This window comes from Hypanus sabinus, chromosome 31 (genome assembly GCF_030144855.1).
Source record: "Hypanus sabinus isolate sHypSab1 chromosome 31, sHypSab1.hap1, whole genome shotgun sequence".
NCBI classification, from domain to species: Eukaryota; Metazoa; Chordata; class Chondrichthyes; order Myliobatiformes; family Dasyatidae; genus Hypanus; species Hypanus sabinus.
This window is the reverse complement of record NC_082736.1, coordinates 12,098,749-12,118,856: the sequence shown is the minus strand read 5'-3', so window position 1 is coordinate 12,118,856 and position 20,108 is coordinate 12,098,749.

Below are 20,108 nucleotides of genomic sequence, written 5' to 3'. Positions count from 1 at the left end.
ACATTTATTAAAAGTCCACAAAACTTCGCTGTTACAACACGGAACTTCCCACATTTGCTAAAGTATGACTGCGGTCGCTGGTTTGATTTTTGCACCTAACACTCATATTCAAATGCAGACTATCAATTGGCATAAGCTCCGCGGGCTGTATAAATAGAATATTTGCAAAAGCAGTGCAGCTGCTACCAGACCAAAAGCAGAGAGCCGAACATCTCATGAAAAACCGCTGAAAGAACGATGCCTGACCAGCCCAGTCCCACATAAATTGGACGATTCGCTCAATTCTTGCAGAGGTTTTTTTTTTTTTTTTTTCTTTTTAGAAAAGAGTCTCAGAACCTTTAATACTAGTGATTCCATTCCATTCTTGAACTGCGGAATATTTGGACTGGAATGCGACAGTTTAAACAAGCGGTAGAATCAATCACAGGTTTGGAATTAAAATTCAACGTCCACCCACGGGAGCTGACACTGCGACTTACTGGGAATTCCAAAGGCAGTAATAATGGGATAGTAAATGTCTTCTATCTGCCAGATGACTGGATAAAACATTTCAGTGAGTATCTATGATTTCTGTTGCTCCTGTATTCGCAACTCCGGCGACAGATGATACATTGAAAGCGGCCCTGATTTATACCGAGGATCTGTCTCCAGAGATACGATTATACATCTCACTAACTTGCTTAGTTACAGTTGTCTGAACAAACACTTTAATTCAATACCATTTTGCCTAATGTAAATAATGGGGCGATTGGGCATATACATCAAAATTATTTGACATTACCTCAGGAATATCTCTAGAAGAAATAGGCCAGTAGATTTAATTTCAAAGACTGAGCTTTGTCAAGGAGCAGTTACGTTTACATATTTCATCTTTTTGTTGGCTAATTACTCATCTCCGAACGGAGACCAACGACACTGACCAATCGCTACCTCTGCCACTGCAGTTTCCCTTTTTGAACTGTCCTTCAGTCCCTGATTTTCTTCCTGGTGACACACACACACGCAAACAGACACACTGAAACAAATGTATTTTTTTTTCATACTGTTTATTATAAAGTACTGTCAACTGCTTATTACGCATTTAGACGGTGACGTAACGTAATGAGTTTTACTACTCTTTACAGAATAGATGTAATCCTCAGGTTCACCCAGTTCTAGTTCCTCCAGAAAACCCGCTATCGTCCCCGCCAAACTTGGCAATTCCGTTTGTGTGGATGCTGTGAATGTAACCCCAATTACTAACCCACAACGCAAAGTATCAGACAGTACACCAAAACAGCTGTACAAATGTACACGGTAATGAAAATAAAAGAAAAGAGTCCGTGTCAAGCCAACGCCACGTGGGAGCTCACTTAGTAGCTCGTCGTCCATCATCGACCTGTTCCGTGCGTCGCCGACCTTCGGACCCTCAGATCCCGTCCAAACCGTCCCGTGGTTTAGCAGATCTCTCCATATATGTCTTCGCTCTTCATCTCTCAACAAATGACCGCGAGAACCATCTTTCCCGTCTCAGAAGACACAGCAACAATCTCTTATTGGCTAACACGCATTCTGTTACGTCCAGCCACAACCCAAACATTGCTGCTACAGAGAACCGTTAACTCGGCACTGAACATTACAAAGAAGGCGTTACATTAGCAATGAAACCTTTCAGCCCGTTATAATCTCTCCCCAGCAAACTCAGTCATGTCCTCATGACATTCTCCAAAATTTCCTGCAAAACACAAAGCCCAATCCCGGTGCACGAGGTAGTGGCATAGCTTCCCAAAACAGTAGATATCATGTCCAGTTCCCCGGGCACTTCATAGGCCAACCTATCTGGTCTCCTAATTCTCTGAGACCTCCGTAACTTATCACCTAACTTTTCCGGCTGAGACGGTACTGGGGACGCCTGGGTTCTACTTGGCGAGTCCTCCGTCGAGCTATCGCTCATGTCATCTTGCAACTCGGAGCAATTTTGTTCCGTGTCCAGGCCTCGCTTCCTCTCCTTCAGGACCCTACCGTACGCTCTACTGCCCAGAATTAGCACCACCGTCATCTCACCTGACTCAGTGGGAGAAGGGTCAGGAGTCTCTTCCTCAAACAATGGGCGGTTCCAAAAGGCAGCATATACCACACATCCAGATCATCATCCTCCGAATCATTATCACTCTCACTGATGGGGCCCGGCCCAGCCTCTCCTGCCGTGAGACCTGCAGTCGCCAAGGGTTTTCGCACGGCCGTCTGACTAGGTTTTGACTGCTAGTCGGGCTCTGGGTCTACCTTCACCTCTTGTCCCGGGGCAACAGGTGGTTCCTATGGAGAATATTGACAGGCCCATTCCCGTCCTCTGGTTTCACCCAACAAATTGCTACGTTTGGCAACTGACTCGCCACCATTTAGAGTGTGGCCGCCCAGCGGTCAGCCAACTTGCGCTTTCCAGGCAGCTCCAATTTCCTTATGAGCACTCTGTCTCCGGGCAGGAATTGGGAGAACCTCATTTTCAGATCATACATTCTCATATGTCCTCCATTTTGCTTGGAGGCCGCGAATCCAGCCAATTCATAAGCCCTTTCCAGCTCCCTCTTCATATCAGCCACATACTTCAGATGTGGCTTCGTTGGTAAGTCTGTCCGAAAACAAAGGTCAATGGGCAATCTCGTCTCGCGCCCAAACATCAGATCATATGGCAAGCACCCAGTAGCTTCATTTCGTGTACAGTTGTAACAGTGAACCAGAAGCCCAGTATGTTGACTCCACCTGCTGTTCTCCTTGCAGGCCCCCATGAGCGTCAACACAAGAGGTGTGATGCTTCCGATCATAATTGAAACGCTGCCCGTCTCAATAGGGTCCGGACAAACATGCACCAATATATCAAGAACCTCAGACACTCCCACATCGGCCTCTGACAAACTTCAGTTTCACTGACAAATAACCGTCAGTGTTTGTGAAGCAAAATGTCAACAGAATACGAGCTAGGCGACCGTAAGGGTTACAGTTGTGGGGGCTAGGCCCTGGATTGATTCCGTTCATGCAGTGCGATTGCCCTGTTTAAATCTGTGCTAGTATGGGGGCCTGATAAAGGATAATCACCAGCTCTGATACCCGAAATCTCCCGTGCACTGAATGGTATCAAGGGTAAATGCTTCAGATACCGGTTGGGTAAAACGAACAGTACGGAAACGTGACCTGCGACCCAGTGACGAGTATAGCTTTCGCGTATATTCCCTATATCCGTAGAGACACAGTGGAGCGCGGCCCCACTAAGCCTTCAGGAAGAGACTTCTGCTTTCGGGAGTTCCTTGGTACATTGCTGGGAACGTGTTCCCCCAGAAACAACAGACTGTTGCCTCAGTGGGTCTCTTCTACGTTCCCCGCCACCTCTCCTTGCTTGGATACCCGGTAACTCGCTGTCCGATGGACTTCCTGCCGCTCAAATTCCTGCCGGCAGTAATTCTCTTCACCACAATTATAGCACACGCTACCGGCCTGTACTCTTCTCGCGGAACCACGGCCACCCGGCGCTCTCTGCGTAGTCCATCAGCTTGGGGTGGGGCCTTCTACCAGTGCTATCATATGGAGGGTGCACTCCCACTGTTCTCAGCTCTGTTCTCAGTTCTCAGCTCTGCCAGCATCTCCTTTACAATTTCCCGGATTGCGTTGGCCCAGATCACTTCACCTCAAGGGCTACTACCGACGTCTAAGACCTGCTGACGGAGTCATCTCGCGCCTCCCACGCGTTCTTCTCCTTCCTGCGCAACTTTCTGATCAGCCCAACCAATCATGTCCTTGTGCAGGGCGTCCTAGGCTAGCTGGTCCACTTTTAACTTATCCAACTCAGCTGCCTGAATGAGCCCTGGCACCGTAAATATGTTAGCTGTATCTCTAGCCGAAAAAGATATGCGGAAATCTTCCCCTTCTCCTGACGCATGACTTGAAAACCCACATGAGCTCCAGTGGGCTCCCTGTTGAACCAAATCCGCTCTCTAATGCGTCTAGATACTCAGAAAGGTTCACTGTTTCAGCTCTTAATACATCACACGCTATTACCCTCAAACTTTCAAACAATCTGTCGCATTTCATCATCACAGCACTGTCACTCATCTAACAACTGATTTTTTCTATTCCACAGAAAATTCTTAGCTTCCTGCGGGGTACCTCTACCTTTGCACTGGGCCACTTGTTCGCCAGGGAGGTAAGGTCTGATGCCAGCTCAGAACTCTTACTCTTAACTGGGGGACCGGGACTAATTAAACTTACTAAATCAGACCACTCTTTCCCCCACTCCTCATAAACGATAGAAGCTGTCTCTGAAATCTCTGCCCCCAACTGCGGACATCTCAGCTTGTGACCCAAACTGCTGGGCTCCCTTCTCCTCCTCACTGACAGTATGGACAGGCCATGGCCCCGCATCACCTTGGGCACCGACTGACGATGTCAGTCCCACCGCCGTTACGTCAGCGTAGTCTGAACTAAAACATGGTCTGAGCCCGCCAATTATCAAACCTTCGAGCTACGATTTCAACTTTGCCAACAGCTTTAACCATACTCAAACATCGAATTAACAATTCATCCGGGTTACGAATATCAACCCCATGCAACACGCACGCATTAATTACGGCAACCCAAAGGAGGCACACCACTGCTGTACCCCAGCAGCACCCATACTAGCACAGATTTAAACAGGGCAATCGCACAGCATCAACGGAATCAATCCAGGACCTAGCCCCCACAACTGTAATCCTCAGGCTAGCCTATCTCGTTTTTTGGTGACACAGACTTCGGCCCCGCCAAAATGGTTTATCGCGTTTGTGTCGATGCTGTGTAATGTACCCCCAGTTACAAACCCACAACGCAAAATATCTGACACTAAACCATAATCAATTAAAAAATTGAAGTTTCTGAATCTTAAAATGAATATAGGATTTGTAAAGGGAATAAATAAGGGCCAAGGTCAAGTGAAATTCACGATGGAGCTCACTCAGTAGTCGTTCTTCCGCCATCGGTCTCCTCGAGTGTTGACGACCTTCGGACCCTCAGATCCCAGACTACATCGCCCACTAGTCTACCAGCTCTCTTCATACACGTCTTCCCTCTTCATCTCTCCTCCATAAAAATCGCGAAAAAAAACTTATTTCCAGACTGTCAAGACACAGCAACAATCTCTAATTCGCTAACATGCATGCTGTTATCTCCAGCTACAACCCAAACATTGCTGCTACTGAGAAACTGTTACCTCAGCAGTGAATATTATAAAGAAACCATTACATTAGCAGTGAAACTTACAATGGCTAACACAGGCTTTCTTAGAAAAGTCAGTTGCGCTCCATCTTTGAGATTTAAGCATATACTGGTCAGAAAGATAATGGAAAGCACCGCAGCTATTGCAATATCAACAAGACATTTTGCTGTGACGAATAAGAAAATAAGAATGATTTATTATGATGAGAACACAGAGCATGCTCTGCACATAGAGCAAACTCCTTAATTTGATTGAGAAATCGTACACACGGACACTCTATGGACAGAACGGTGTGTCTGTGATGATTTTATAGACTTTCTAAAATCTGTCCTGCAATGCAGCATCTGTCCTGCCAAAGCATGCCTAGGTATATCTGGACAGGATATAAAAAAAAATAAGCTTACATTGAGGAAACAGTTTAAATTAATTGAATTGTGAAAGGAAATGACAAATGTATGTGCAGGCCTCCGGTAGTCTCGATAGACCACGGATTTGCACCTTGAAAGTTTGCAGGGCGCAATTCTCGGCAAGAATTGTTCGATTCATTCATTCATTCATTCATTCATTCATTCATTCATTCATTCATTCATTCATTCATTCATTCATTCATCAATGTATCTATCTATCTATCTATCTATCTATCTATCTATCTATCTATCTATCTATCTATCTATTTATTTATCTCTATCTATCTATCTATCTATTTATCTATTAATCTATCTATCTATCTATCTATGTATTTATTTATTTATTTATTTATTTATTTATTTATGTGTTTGTTTGTTTGTTTGTTTCTTTCTTTCATTCTTTTCTTATTTGTTTGTTTATTTGTTTACTTATTTATTTTGCAAGACCGACTGTTGCCAAGCTGTAAGTCTCCCCTCTCCACGCCACCAATGCTGTGCAAGGGAAGGGCATTAGGACATTATGACACATACAGTCTTGGCACCGGTGTCGTCGAAATGCAACATGTGGTTAAGTGCCATGCTCAAGGACACACACGCAGAATCAGACAGGCTCGACCTAGAGACCTCCAGATAACCAGATGAACGCCTTAACCTCTTGCACAGGCGCCAATAGGGGCAAAAATGACAAATGCAGGCAATAACTGAAAAAAGGCACATGATACGGAAATTTCATGGTGATTTTAATGATCAACCACCCAGATCCAATAGACTACTCCCAGAAGTATTCAGGAAGCACAATTTTTATTGTCCAATGTTTCCTGCTGATTTGAATTTCTCCCCCACACAACCATTCTTATTGTTCCATCTGCTCTCTTCCTTTACAAACGTGGTGAAGAGTTCCGGTCCAAAATATTAACGGCGTTGTCCCCTCCATAGATGCTGCCTGACGGGCCGGATTCTTCCAACATTTTATATGTATTACTGAAGATGTGCAGAATCTTCAGAATCTCGTGTGTTTCTCTCATTATCTCTACGTTGAAGTCTTTGTATCATTTTTTTCCGAGAGTGTAAAGGGCCAAAAAGGGTCTGATCTGCTCTAGAAGGTAATTGGATGATATCCTAGGCCTTTCTGCAGCAATGAAATGTATATTTATATATATATATATATATATATATATATAAATATAATGTATAATATTATATTATATATTATTATTATATATTATATATTATATATATACATTTCATTGGGACGACCGGCCAGAGGTCTGTTCCTCCTTCTCCACCTCCGTCTCCGAAATGAGGAAGGTTTTTGAACAGTCCATTCGCAGTATGGACGCCGGTATGCGCCTTCTGACTCTCTTTCAGGGGTCATGAAGCGTAGCGAAATACTCCGTAGAGTTCCGAGCACTAGTGGCCGACTCTGGGTGAAATGACGAAGCCCTACAGGAAGTGTTTCGACGGGGTCCTCTAACAAGATAAAAGTTGAATTAGAAGCCAGGTAGATGCGAACAGCCTAGATTCTTTGGTCTCTCTAGCCACCAGGGTAGATAATCGACTTCGAGGACGTCTGAGAGAAAAGACCGGTCACCCCGCTCCTCGGGTCATCCTAGGGCCCACCTTACCATCATCGGCCAGCCTCTCTTCCTCGTCCGCTCCTAGTGTAGCCCCCGCCCAAACTGTTTTGTTGAATCAGACGACACTCCCTTCAGGGAGGATCTCATTGAAACCCATCGAATATGGAAAGATCAAGTGGATATGGAGAGGATGTCTGTCCGGTTTCTCTGACACCGACGCTGATGTTCAGCTCAGTCAACCCCAGACATAGTGATGAGATCCTGTGAAAAATGTACTGCTGCCTCCCCAGCTGAGTGGTCGCAGTTAACATGGAGACTGTTTACGGTGGTAGACCAGAGGTTCATTGAGGTTTGAGTAATCATGTTCCACTGCGGTTTAAGTGGGTCCACTCAGAGTCACATGTAGAAATTCCTTTATTCCTTCTACCAAACTGTTAATTGTGTCGCCCTCTCCTGATAAAGCTATGGAATGAAGAATAGAAAACTATTTATTTTATTGCACTTCAAATCTCCTGTTGTGAACTCAGGCTGTTTATTGGAAATTCGGTCGGTTGAGTGACTCTGGGCATTCTTGAAATTCGACTTATCATCTGCCGCCAACACGGACTGAATTGCTTTCGTATTGAGCCGTACATCTTCCGAATTGGCTCCTAAACTTGAGGCTCTGTTGGTGGGTGAAGCAATGAGTTTATTCCGGAGATTATCAGCTTTCAATGCTTAAGGTCTCCTCAGCGGACAAATCTAGTGACCCTTTACTGCGCCCCCTCCGTCCCTAAAGGTATCATTTCTTATGCAGGGCGCCAATCTGCAGGCAGTAGAATGGGGTTGTTTGGATCTCTCTTTCTCAGAGGCAATAGAGTCGAAATATATTAACCAGAGAAAATTCAAAGAATCAAAGCACATTTATTATCAAATAAGACATAAATTATAGACCTTGAGATTTTGCTGCTCATAGGCAGCCACAAGGCAAGGAACTCGAATAAACCAATTTTCTAAAGACCAGGAGCCAATGCGCAGAGAAAGAGAGAGAAAAAAACACACACACACATCGAGCAAACAAGAGAAGCAAGTTCATAGCATCCCGAATCAAACTGGATAACCGATCTGCTCCCGGAGAATCCCGATTAGGCCAAAAGACTCGGTCCCCATTTTTTACACCAACGTGACAGAAACACCTCATTGTTCAACCCACTGAACTTTGTCCCGAAGAACAGCCCAGAGACAAAGAGGGAAAATAGGGAAGGGACACTGTGGAAGTTAAACAGAATGTGTGACAGCAAGCCGACTGAAACCGTGTGATTAAGTAATGCATAATACGTCCATTGCTGACATGCCGGGGTCGAGGTCTCCGAATGGGTGGAAGCAGAGACAGTAGAGAAACAACAACAGGATGGGGCAGGGGTGAAGAAACACGGAAAAGAAGACAGAGAGACACGGGCAGAGAGATAGGCGCGATAAACATCAACAAAGTGCAGTTATTAAGGGAAACCATCTGATGTCAGCAAAGAACAGATAAATAAAAAATGAAAGAAAAGAATGGGATGCGTTCACAACGGAGCAGCGCAACACCACGTTCAGCCAATAGCAGAGTGGCACAGCGCGAGCGTGCTGGGTCAAAGGCCATCATTTCGGGATAAACCATCTATTGCCTTATCTGATTAGTAGTAAACTGTCCTGACCTGTGTAAACATAGACAGCATCAGATGAGGAACTTCATGAAGATGGTGTTCGGAAACTGGAACACATGCCTGAGTGCAGGCGGAAGCCGGTACTCTCACAACATTAGAAAATTGTCTGGGCAAGCACCTCGACAATCAAGGCACTGAAGGCAAATGCTCTTAAGTGTTTTTTTTTTCTCTCTGGTGAGATTGGTTCCTGAATTTCAGCATGGACGCGGTGGGTCGAAAGGCCTGTTTCAGGGTGGCACGATTCTGTCTTTCTATCTTAGATTTGTCAATCACAATAAAGGGTTTAATATAATTGCGTAATGGACAGAGGGTGTGGTTAGGGATCCCAAATGGTATAAATAGACAGAGGGATTGCTGAGTAGACTGACACAGTCAAGGTGAACACATCATCCGACATGTTTTGTTGTGCTCTGGTTTGTTGCGGGAGTCTGGGTTAGAGTGAGAGCAGGAAGCTGCATTGGACGGTTAATCGAGAAAATGTGAAAGATGGGAAATCCATCCTTGATTGGCTGGCCAGCCCAGGATGAATAATAATTTTGCACTCAATCATGGATCTAAACAATGTTTGGACTTCATACACGAGTTTGCAGGGTTAAACCCCTCGGCCTATAAAAGTCTACACAGATCGGGTTCGATTAATTGTTTACTTCTGATAGTTTCGATGATAGATGAAAACTCTGGTAACTGCGATCGTCCGAAATCACACCTGCGTCAACTGTCCGGAGGACAGCTCTGTTCATCATTATATCACCATTGTTCCATCATTCTGTAGGAGGCTTGGTTCCTGAAACATCTCCAGGGGTGCATGACTGTGGCTCGAGCTGCTGTCTGAATCCGGTTAGTCACTCTGATTCCCCACCCTGGTGCAATTCCTGTTATGTCCAGGTAAGGTATCCATCTTTCGACAGATCGGAGATACAAAACTCCCAGTAATTCGCTCGGAACTGGACTGAAGTGAGAATGATCCCTTCAAAATTCGAAGAGTTCCACATCGCTTCTTGCCTGTCGCAGTATAAAACCAAACTATATAAAAGATCTGTTGAACAATATGGTGTTAGATTTGAATGAGAGTTCTTTTCGCTAAACCTTGAAAACAATCGGTGACTGAAAAGCCGCAGGTAACTGAGACACTTCTGAGGGAAGGACACGAAGAAACTCACTGCAATACTGCAGTGAACAAACATCAAGGTAATTCTGTTCACTCTCTTGTGCTCTTTCATGTTTTTGTCATGATGAACCAACAGCTGTTCCTCGTTAGTATAGTGGTTAGTATCCCCGCCCGTCACGCGGGAGACCGGGGTTCAATTCCCTGACGGGAGACGCTGATTTTACAGTTCTGCTTCATGAAGAATATTGAATAAAAAAGGCAAATAAAATTGAAAAAATAATTAGCATTGAAGTGATCAGATCATGGACAATGGGAAGGTGGAATAACTCTTTTAACTCTAAGTAAAGAGCGATAGAGTCTTCCAAGAAGAAATAAACGTTCTATTGAGACTGTTTCTTCGAATCCCCCGGGAGAGTTTGAATCCCGCACCTTTCGTTGTTACACTTAACGTCTGATTCCATCACTCCGCCCATACTAAACCGTGGCTTTTGTTGTCAGCTATCAACTCTCCCATGGCCCCACCACGTTAGCAAAACAACTGACCAAAATTAACTATCACCCTTGAACGCTTTACTTGCATCCTCATCTTGTTTGGAACGCATAATGAATCCAGGCCCCTGCTGTGCAAAGGAAAATCAGATTTGACAAAGAACTTTCTTGCCGAGCTTGACTGCAGACTGTCTGTGAACATCCTTGCCGAGGCGCTCGGTTAACTTGACTTACTGTAGCTCTTCCCACTTCCCTTCCTTTCTGTAACGGACAACATGCATTGGGGCTGCTGTTGAATTACCCAGAGAATTCACGTCTCTTCAGTGATCCTGTCATCGACTATCCTGAAGAGCAGGGTTGTTGATCAATAATTAGGCAGATGTGCTTTGGGTCATCATTCTGCAAAGTGCCCTCAGGCGAGATGTTAAAACAAAGTCCAATGTCAGCAACTGGGGTTGCACAACCTTCCTAGCAGGGTGTCTAACAGGATTTGCATGGCTACAGACGGTGATGTTCTCAGATATATCAAAGATGTTTGTGGGTCATTCCAGGCCAATGATGGCACAACTACCTACGCACTCAGCCAACAGAACGCTTAGACAATAGCCAGTAGACAGTATACAATAGTTGCAGTAGTAGACCATTCGGCCCTTCGAGCCTGCACCTCCATTCAGAGATCATGGCTGATCATCTACATCAATACACAGTTCCAGCCTTGTCCCCATATCGCTTGATTCCCCTATCCTTAAGATACCAATCTAGCTCCTTCTTGAAAGCATCCAGAGAATGGGCCTCGACTGCCTTCCGAGGCAGTGCATATCAGACCCCAACAACTCTTTGGGGAATAAGTATTTCCTTAACTCATTCCTAAATGACCTACCTCTTATTTTCAAACCATGCCCTCTGGTAGTGGACTCTCCCAGCATCAGGAACATAGTTCCTGCCTCTATCTTGTCCAACCCCATAATAATCTTACATGTTGCCATCAGATCCCCTCTCAATCTCCTTAATTCCAACGTGAACAAGCCCAGTCTCTCTAACCTCTCTGCGTAAGACAGTCTGGACATCCCAGGAATTAACCTTGTGAATCTACGCTGCACTTCCTCTACAGCGAGGATGACCTTCCTTAACCCTGGAGAACAAAACTGTAGACAATACTCCAGCTGTGATCTCTCCAGGGCCCTGTACAAATGCAAGAGGATTTCCTTTCTCTTGTACTGAATTCCCTTTGTAATAAAGGCCAACATTCCATTAGCCTTCTGCACTGCCTGCTGCACTTGCTCATTCACCTTCAGAGACTGATGACCAAGAACTCATAGATCTAGATGATTTAGATGAGGGCATTGAAAACTATATCAGCAAGTTTGCTGACGATACTAAACTGGGTGGCAGTGTGACATGCGAAGAGGACGTTAATAGAATACAGGGAGACTTGGATAGGCTGGGTGAGTGGGCAGATACTTGGCAGATGTCATTCAATGTGAATAAATGTGAAGTTATCCACTTTGGAAGCAGGAACAAGAAGGCAGAGTATTGTCTGAACGGTGTAGAGTTAGGTAAGGGAGAAATGCAAAGAGACCTAGGAGTCCTAGTTCATCAGTCAATGAAGGTGAATGAGCAAGTGCAACAGGCAGTGAAGAGGGCAAATGGAATGTTGGCCTTTATTACAAGGGGTATTGGGTACAAGAGCAAGGATGTCCTTTTGCATTTGTACAGGGCCCTGGTGAGACCACACCTGGAATGTTGTGTACAGACGTGGTCTCCAGGTTTAAGGAAGGACATTCTGGCAATTGAGGAAGTGCAGCGTAGATTCACTAGGGTGATTCCTGGGATGGCAGTGCTATCTTACGCAGAGAGATTGGATATATTGGGCTTGTACACGCTGGAGTTGAGGAAATTGAGAGGGGATCTGATTGAAACGTTTAAGATAATTAAAGGATTTGATAGGTTTCAGGCAGGAAATATGTTCCAGATGTTGGGAGAGTCCAGTACCAGAGGGCATGGATTGAGAATGAGAGGTCAGTTATTTAAAACAGAGTTGAGGAAGAGCTTCTTCTCCCAGAGAGTTGTGGAGGTGTGGAATGCACTGCCTCGGAAGACGGTGGAGGCCAATTCTCTGGATGCTTTCAAGAAGGAGCTAGATAGATATCTGATGGATAGGGGAATCAAGGGATATGGGGCAAGGCAGGGACTGGGTATTGATAGTGAATGATCAGCCATGAACTCAGAATTGTGGTGCAGACTCGAGGTGCCGAATAGTCTACTTCTGCACCTATTGTCTATTGTCTATTATCTCTTTGTATATCTCCCTTACCAAACTCTACACCATTCAGATGATAATCTGCCTTCCTGTTCTTAATCGCAAAGTGGATAACCTCACATTTATTCACATCAAACTTCATCTGCCAAGTATCTGCCCACTCACTCAGCCTATGCAAGTCACCCTGAATTCTCCTAACATCCTCATCACATGTCACACGGCCACCCAGCATACCATCATCAACAAACTTGCTGATGTTACTCTCAATGTCTTCATCTAAAACGTAGATGTAAATCGTAAACAGCTGTAGTCCCAATACCGAGCCCTGTGATACACCATTAGTCACCACCTTCCATTCCGATTCACCGTTACCCTTTGCTTTCTATCTGACAACCAGTTTTCTATCCATGACAATATTTTCCCCTAAAGCCATGAGCTCTGATTTCATCCACCAATTTCCTATGTGGGACCTTATCAAATGCCTACTGAAAATCGAGGTACGCTGCATCCATTGGATCTTGTCTAACTTCCTGGTTATATCCTCGAAAAACTCCAATAGATTCGTCAAGCATGATTTGCGCTTGGTAAATACGTGCTGGTTCGGCCCAATCCTATCACTGCTATGCCACTATTTCATTTTTAATAATGGACTCTAGCATCTTCCCCACGACTGATGTTAGGCTGACAGAACGATAGTTCTCTGTGTTCTCCCTCCTTCCTTTCTTAAAAAGTGGGATAACATTAGCCATTCTCCAATCCTCAGGAACTGATCCTGAATCTAACGAACATTGGAAAATGATTACCAATGCATCCGCAATTTCCAGAACCACCTCCTTTAGTACCCTAGGATGCAGACCATCTAGACCTGGGGATTTGTCAGACTTCAACCCCATCAGACTACTCATCACCGTTTCCTTCCTAATTTCAATAAGTTTCATTTCCTCCGTTATCCTGCAGCATCACTTTGACCTCTTTCTACTGCAATGGGCTCTTGTTGATATTCTGTTACATCTTTATTATTCTGTAGACTATGTTTTTATTGTGTGAATGTTGTGTCTCCGATACTGTTTATCCTTGAACCTGCTGTAAGCAAGTTGCATATAACAATGAATGACTTTCACCCTCTCTCAGAAATGGGTCTCCTTTGCTGACAATTGGACCTTCGATCTCCTGCTGCCATGTTTCGTGATATAAACGTTTTATATTATCAAGTGTGTGTTTTTCTCATTCCATCGTGTTTTTCTAGCAGTCACCATAGATCGAATAGCCTGTACTTTATGGTCCATTTTGTATTTTCGATTTCCTTCCTGCCGAATTAACAGGCAGCGGCAACTCACGAGATCAGCAAACACAAAGTACACTGCAGATGCTGTGGTCAAATCAACACGTACATGCAAACAGGAGGAACTCAGCAGATCGGGCGACATCTGTGAAAACAATCAATCACCGTTTCGGGCAGAGACCATTTGTCAGGAGTGAAGAAGGAGGGGGCAGTGGCCCTATTGAAGAAGGTAGGGGGATGGTGGGAAGGAGAAGGCTGGTAGAGGCCAGGTGAAATACAAATCGAGGAAATATTAAGCGGTTTGGAATGGCAAGCAGGGAGGGGATAAGCAGGAAAGGTGATGAAGGAATGTAAAGTGATAGCACTATGGGAAGTGGAAGAAGGTAGAATCATAACAGAGGTAATAGGCAGCTGGAAGAGGAGGCAGAGTGAAACTAGGATCGGTAAAGGGAGAGGGAGGGAATTACCGGAAGTTGGAGAATTCGATGTGGTGGACGGAGTGGAGGTGCTCGACGAGCAGTCCCCCAATCTGCGTCGGGTCTCGCCGATGTACAGGACAGTCCAGAGGGTGCAGAATGAGTCTGGGCGAGCTGTGCAGCTGATCAGGCAGAATGTCACAAGTTCAAGGTCATCGCGGCGGCTCATCCAGTGAGACAATATAGGTGGAACTCAGCAATGAGAAAGGTGTATTCACTGTGATAGGATTATACTGTAGGTCTCCTAATAGCCAGTAAGAAAGAGGAACAGATATGTCAGCAGGTTATGTATTCATGTACGAACATTAGAGTATCTATAGTGAATAATCGCTCCCCAGAGGGACCGGGACTCCTTTCCCACCTAAGACTTGGATGGGGTATTATTTATATTCAGTAAAGTTTCCTGAAACATTATTTAGATGATCCAACAGGGAGAAAGACATTCTGGACTTCATCTTAGGAAATATGGGACTCACCAGAATGATGGCGGACACAAACAGTGTTCAAAGAAAAATTAGACAGATCCTTCAGGCGGATTAACCTGCAGATCTGTGTGAACAGATTGGAGATTAGGAATGTGGACATTTGTAGCAGGAGTTGGTATAAACTCGACAGGTAAAATAGTCTAGATCATCCCAGAATGATCCTGTGACCAGAAATATTCTGAAAAAATATTTAGGTCACCAGTGAATATGCTAACGTCCAGGCTGGACAAGATCAATTGAGTAATAGGGACACACTTGTGTAAAAACATTGACGGTGTATTCCAAGCACACAGAGCTGCCAGAGCACAGCACTGGTCAGTGAGGACACAGTCCAGTACAACACACGGATCTCTACTACAAAGCTCAAAGCTGAAAGTAAATGTATAATCAAAATAAATTTCTCTCATCATACGCAACACTGTGAGTTATTTTCTTGTGGGTATACAGCTGGTTTGTTAGAGCTGTTAGGGAGGGTATAAACTAATTTGCAAGGGGCGTGAGAACTGGCGTGAAAGAACTCTGGTTAGGATCGTAAAGAAAGAAAAGATAGCATGCATTCACACTGTCAGGAAGAGCGAGCAGATGATAGGACATAACTGAAGTCAGCTGAGGGATGCAGAATCAATAAGAGTAGCAAATACATTGCTCAAAGTGTTATATTTCAATGCACAGAGAAAATAAATGAGATGGATTACCTCATTGCCCTATTACGGATTGTCATATACGTTGCGATCATCATGGATTAACGGCTGAAAAATATTTGTAGTTGGGCGCTAATGCCCAAGTTAGACAAATCAGAGGAACAGGAAGGTAGGCAATGGGGATGGCATGGCTCTGCTGGTTAAAACGGTATTAAATCAGTAGAAAGATGAGCCACAGGATCGGAAGATGTTGAGTCATTGTGAGTTGAGTAAAAAAAACTGCAAGTGTAAAAGTGTAAAACTGCAGTTATAAACAGGCCGTCAACAGTTGTTTGGACGTGGACCACAGATTACAACTGGAAATAGAAAAGGCATGTCAAACGGGCAATGTTATTGGAGATTTCATGGGACATTTCAACATACAGGTCGTTTGGGAAAATCAGGTTGGAAATAGATCTCAAGCGAGAGAGCGTTTGGAATGCCTAAAAGACGGCTTTTTAGAGCAGGTTGTCGTTGAGCCTACTAGGGAATCAGTTATGCTGGATTGTGTGTTATTTAATAAACAGGAAGCAGTTACGGAACATAAGGTAAAATAACTCTTAGGAGGCAGTGAACACAGCATCATTGAATTGAAATTGGACAGGGAGAGAGTACAGCCTGGCATAGCAGTACTTCAGTGGAGTAAAGGTAGTAACAGTGGAATGAGAGAGGAGTTGGCTGAAGTAAAGTGGAAGGAGATGCTGGCAGAGATGACAGCAGAGCAGCAATGGTGAGAGTTTCTGAGAAGAATGAGGGAGGTACAGGGTAAATGCTTTCCAGAAACAAATAAATGCACAAATAGCTAAATAGTACAACTTGGCTGACAAAGCGGTCAAAGCTAATGTAAAACCAAAAGGGAGGGCATGCAACAAAGAAGAAATAGTCAGAATACAGAGTAATGGGAATCTTCTAACTCCCTACAGAGAGCAACCTAAAGAGGATAAAGATTAAATATCAAGTCAACTCAAGTCAAGTCACATTTATTGTCATTTCGACCAGAACTGCTGGTACAGTACTTAGTAAAAACGAGACAACGTTTTTCAGGACCATGGTGTTACATGACACAGTACAAAACCTAGACTGAACTGTATAAAAATAACAACACAGATAAAGCTACACTGGAATACAAACCTACACTGGACTGCATAAAGTGCACCAAAACAGTGCAGGCATTACAATAAATAATAAACAGGGCAATAGGGCACGGTGTCAGTCCAGGCTCTGAGTATTGAGGAGTCTAATAGCTTGGGGGAAGAAACTGTTACATAGTCTGGTCGTGAGAGCCCGAATGCTTCGAAGCCGTTTCCCAGATAATGACTTGTTGACGACGTCAGAAGGGAAGCCACGTTTCTTAAAGAAAGGACATTTGAGATGTCCTGGAAAGAAAAGCCTCATCCTGGGAACATATGCGGCGGAGACGGAGGAACTGCGAATAGGGAATAGCATTTTGTGCATTTGGCAGGGTGTGAAGATGTATAATCAGGGTAGTTATGGGAGTCGCTGGATTTATAGAAGATGTGAGTGGACAGTCTATCTCTAGAGATGGAGACTGAGAGATCGAGAAAGGGCAGAGAAGTGTCCGAGACCGACCGCTGAATTTGAGGGCTGGGTGAAAGTTAGAGACAAAGTCGATGAAATTGACGAGCTCAGCATGGGTGCAGGAAGCAGCACCAATGTAGTCATCAATGTAGCGAAGGAAAAGTTGGGGAGCAGTACCGGTATAGATTTGGAGCATAGACTTTTCCACCTAAGCCACCAAGAAGCAGGCATAGCTGGGGCCGATGTGAATGCCCATAGCTACAACCTTAGTCTGAAGAAAGTGGGAAGAGCCAAAAGAGATCTTATTAAGTGTGTGTACCAGTTCCGTCAACCGGAGGAGTGTGGTGGTGTTGGGGAACTGATGTGGTCTATTGTCAAGAATGTAGCGGAGAGTTATGAGGCCTTATTGATGGGAAATTGAAGAGTATAAGGATTGGACATCCGTGTTGAAAATGAACATGGGCATGGGGTGCATCCCGGTACACGTAGGGAGCGACTGATCTATGGGTGACAAAATGGAGTCCAGGTAGGTAGATACAAGTTCGGTGTGGCAGGACCAGGCTGAATCTATGGGCCTACCAGGACAGTCAGGTTTATGAATCTTGGGGAGAGGTAAAACCGGGCAGTGTGTGGTGTAGGAGCCAATCCTGCCCGTCCTCCAGCCAAGTTTAAGTAATGGCCACAACATCTTACTTCCACGTATTGATCAAAGCTCTAAGTTCATTCCCTTTATATCTAACACACCTAGCGTTGAAATAGACACATTTCAACCCCTCTAACAGGCTATATTTATGTTTAATCCCCTGCATATCCTTTCTCACCAACTCAGAACATATAGCGTCTTGCCCTTGTCCTTCCACCCTAATATCTGCACTCAAATTCTGATTCCCACCCTCTGCAAAACTAGTTTGAGCCCTCCCCAACAGCTCTAGCAAGCCTACCTGCCAGGATATTGGTCCCTTTCCAGTTCAGGTGCAGCCCGTCCTTTTTGTACAGGTCAGACCTACCCCAGAGCAGATGCCAATGATCCAGAAATCTGAACCCCTGCCCTCTGCAACAACTCCTCAGCCACGCCTTCATCTGCCATATCTTCTTGTTCCTACCATCTCAGTCTCCTGGCACAGAAAGCAATCCCGACATTAACACTCTTGAAGTCCTGCTTTTAAACTATTTCCTAGCACCCTATATTCCGTCTTCAGGACCTAATCCCCACTCCTGTCTATGTCATTGGTTCCCACGTGGGCCACGACATCTTGCTGCTCACCCGCTCTCCTGAGAATTAAGAGAACTCGATACGAAATATCACAGCCCGAGCACAAGGGAGGCAACAAACAATCCAGATTCTCGATCTCTCACACATAACCTGTTACCTGTCCCCCTAACTATTGAATACCCTTTCACTACCGCACTCCTCTTTTTCCTGCTTCCTTTCTGATCTGAGGATCCAGTTTCGGTTCCTGAGACGCGACCACCACAACTTGTCCCTCGTAGGTCGTCCCCACCAACAGTATCCAAAACGGTATACTTGCTGTTGATTGGAACGTCACCGGTGTGCACTGCTCTTTCTACTTATTCGCCATCCCTCTCCTAACAATCACCAATCTCCTGAATTTTAGGGGTGACAGTCTCCCTGAAACTCCGATCTGTTACTGCCATGCCTCCCGAATAATCCAAAGTTGATCCAGCTCCAGCTCCAGTTCCCTGACTCGGTTTAACAGGAGCTGCAGCTGGATGCACCTCCTGCAGGTGTAGCCGTCAGAGGCAATTGTGCTGTCCCAGACTTCACACATCTTACAATCGGAGCGAGGGACTGCCCCATCTACTGCCTCGTTTACCAACTCTTAAGGTAGTTAAATTAATTGGCTTGGGGTATTTGATCCTCCACAATGTTCTGCGTGGGAATTTAAACTGGAGTGGCAGTGTTTATTTTTTTTCTTACGAGGTCGACTTGCGAGCTCGATCTGTAGACTATTTCCCAAGCGGAAAGCAAATTCATAAATCAGTAAGGAAATGGACTCGGGAATTCTACTGCAGGGCTCCATCAATGTTAAGTTGTAGATTGAGTTGAGTTGCAGACAAATGCAGTTTTAGCCTTTATCCCGCCTGGACTAACATCTAAAAGCATCGACATAATGATGGTGTATCGTAAAAAATTGATCAGATTCATTTGGAGGATTGTAGACATGATTGGGCCCAATTTCTAATAAAGGGTGCGCTGCCGTTGAGTGGGCTCATTGAGGTTTCATTCGAGTGATCCCGGAATGAAATCGATTAACAAAGAGAAGTGTTTGGAGGCTCTGAGCCTACACTCGTGAGAATTTAGAACAATGAGGGAGGAACTCATTGAAACCCATCGAATATGGAAAGATCAAGTGGATGTGGAGAGGATGTCTATCCGGTTACTCTGACACCGACGCTGATGTTCAGCTCAGTCAACCCCAGACATAGTGATGAGATCCTGTGAAAAATGTACTTCAGCCTCCCCAGCTGAGTGGTCGCAGTTGCCATGGCGACTGATTAGTGCGGTAGACCAGAAGTTCATTGAGGTTTCACTAATCATGTTCCACTGCGGTTTAAGCAGATCCACTCAGAGTCACTTGTGTCCACGTAACAAGAAATTCCTTTATTCCTTCTACCAGTCTGTGAATTGTGTCGCCGTCTCCTGATAAAGCTATGAAATAAAGAAAATAAAACGGTTTATATTATTGTGCTTCAAATCTCTTGTTGTGAACTCATGCTGTTCTTTGGAAATTCTGTCGTTTGAGTGACTCTGGTCATACTTGACATTCGACTGATCATCTGCCGCCAACACGGACTGAACTGCTTTCCTATTGAGCCGTACATCTTCAGAAAAGCCCCTAATCTTGGGGCTTTGTGGGTGGGTGAAGAAATGAGA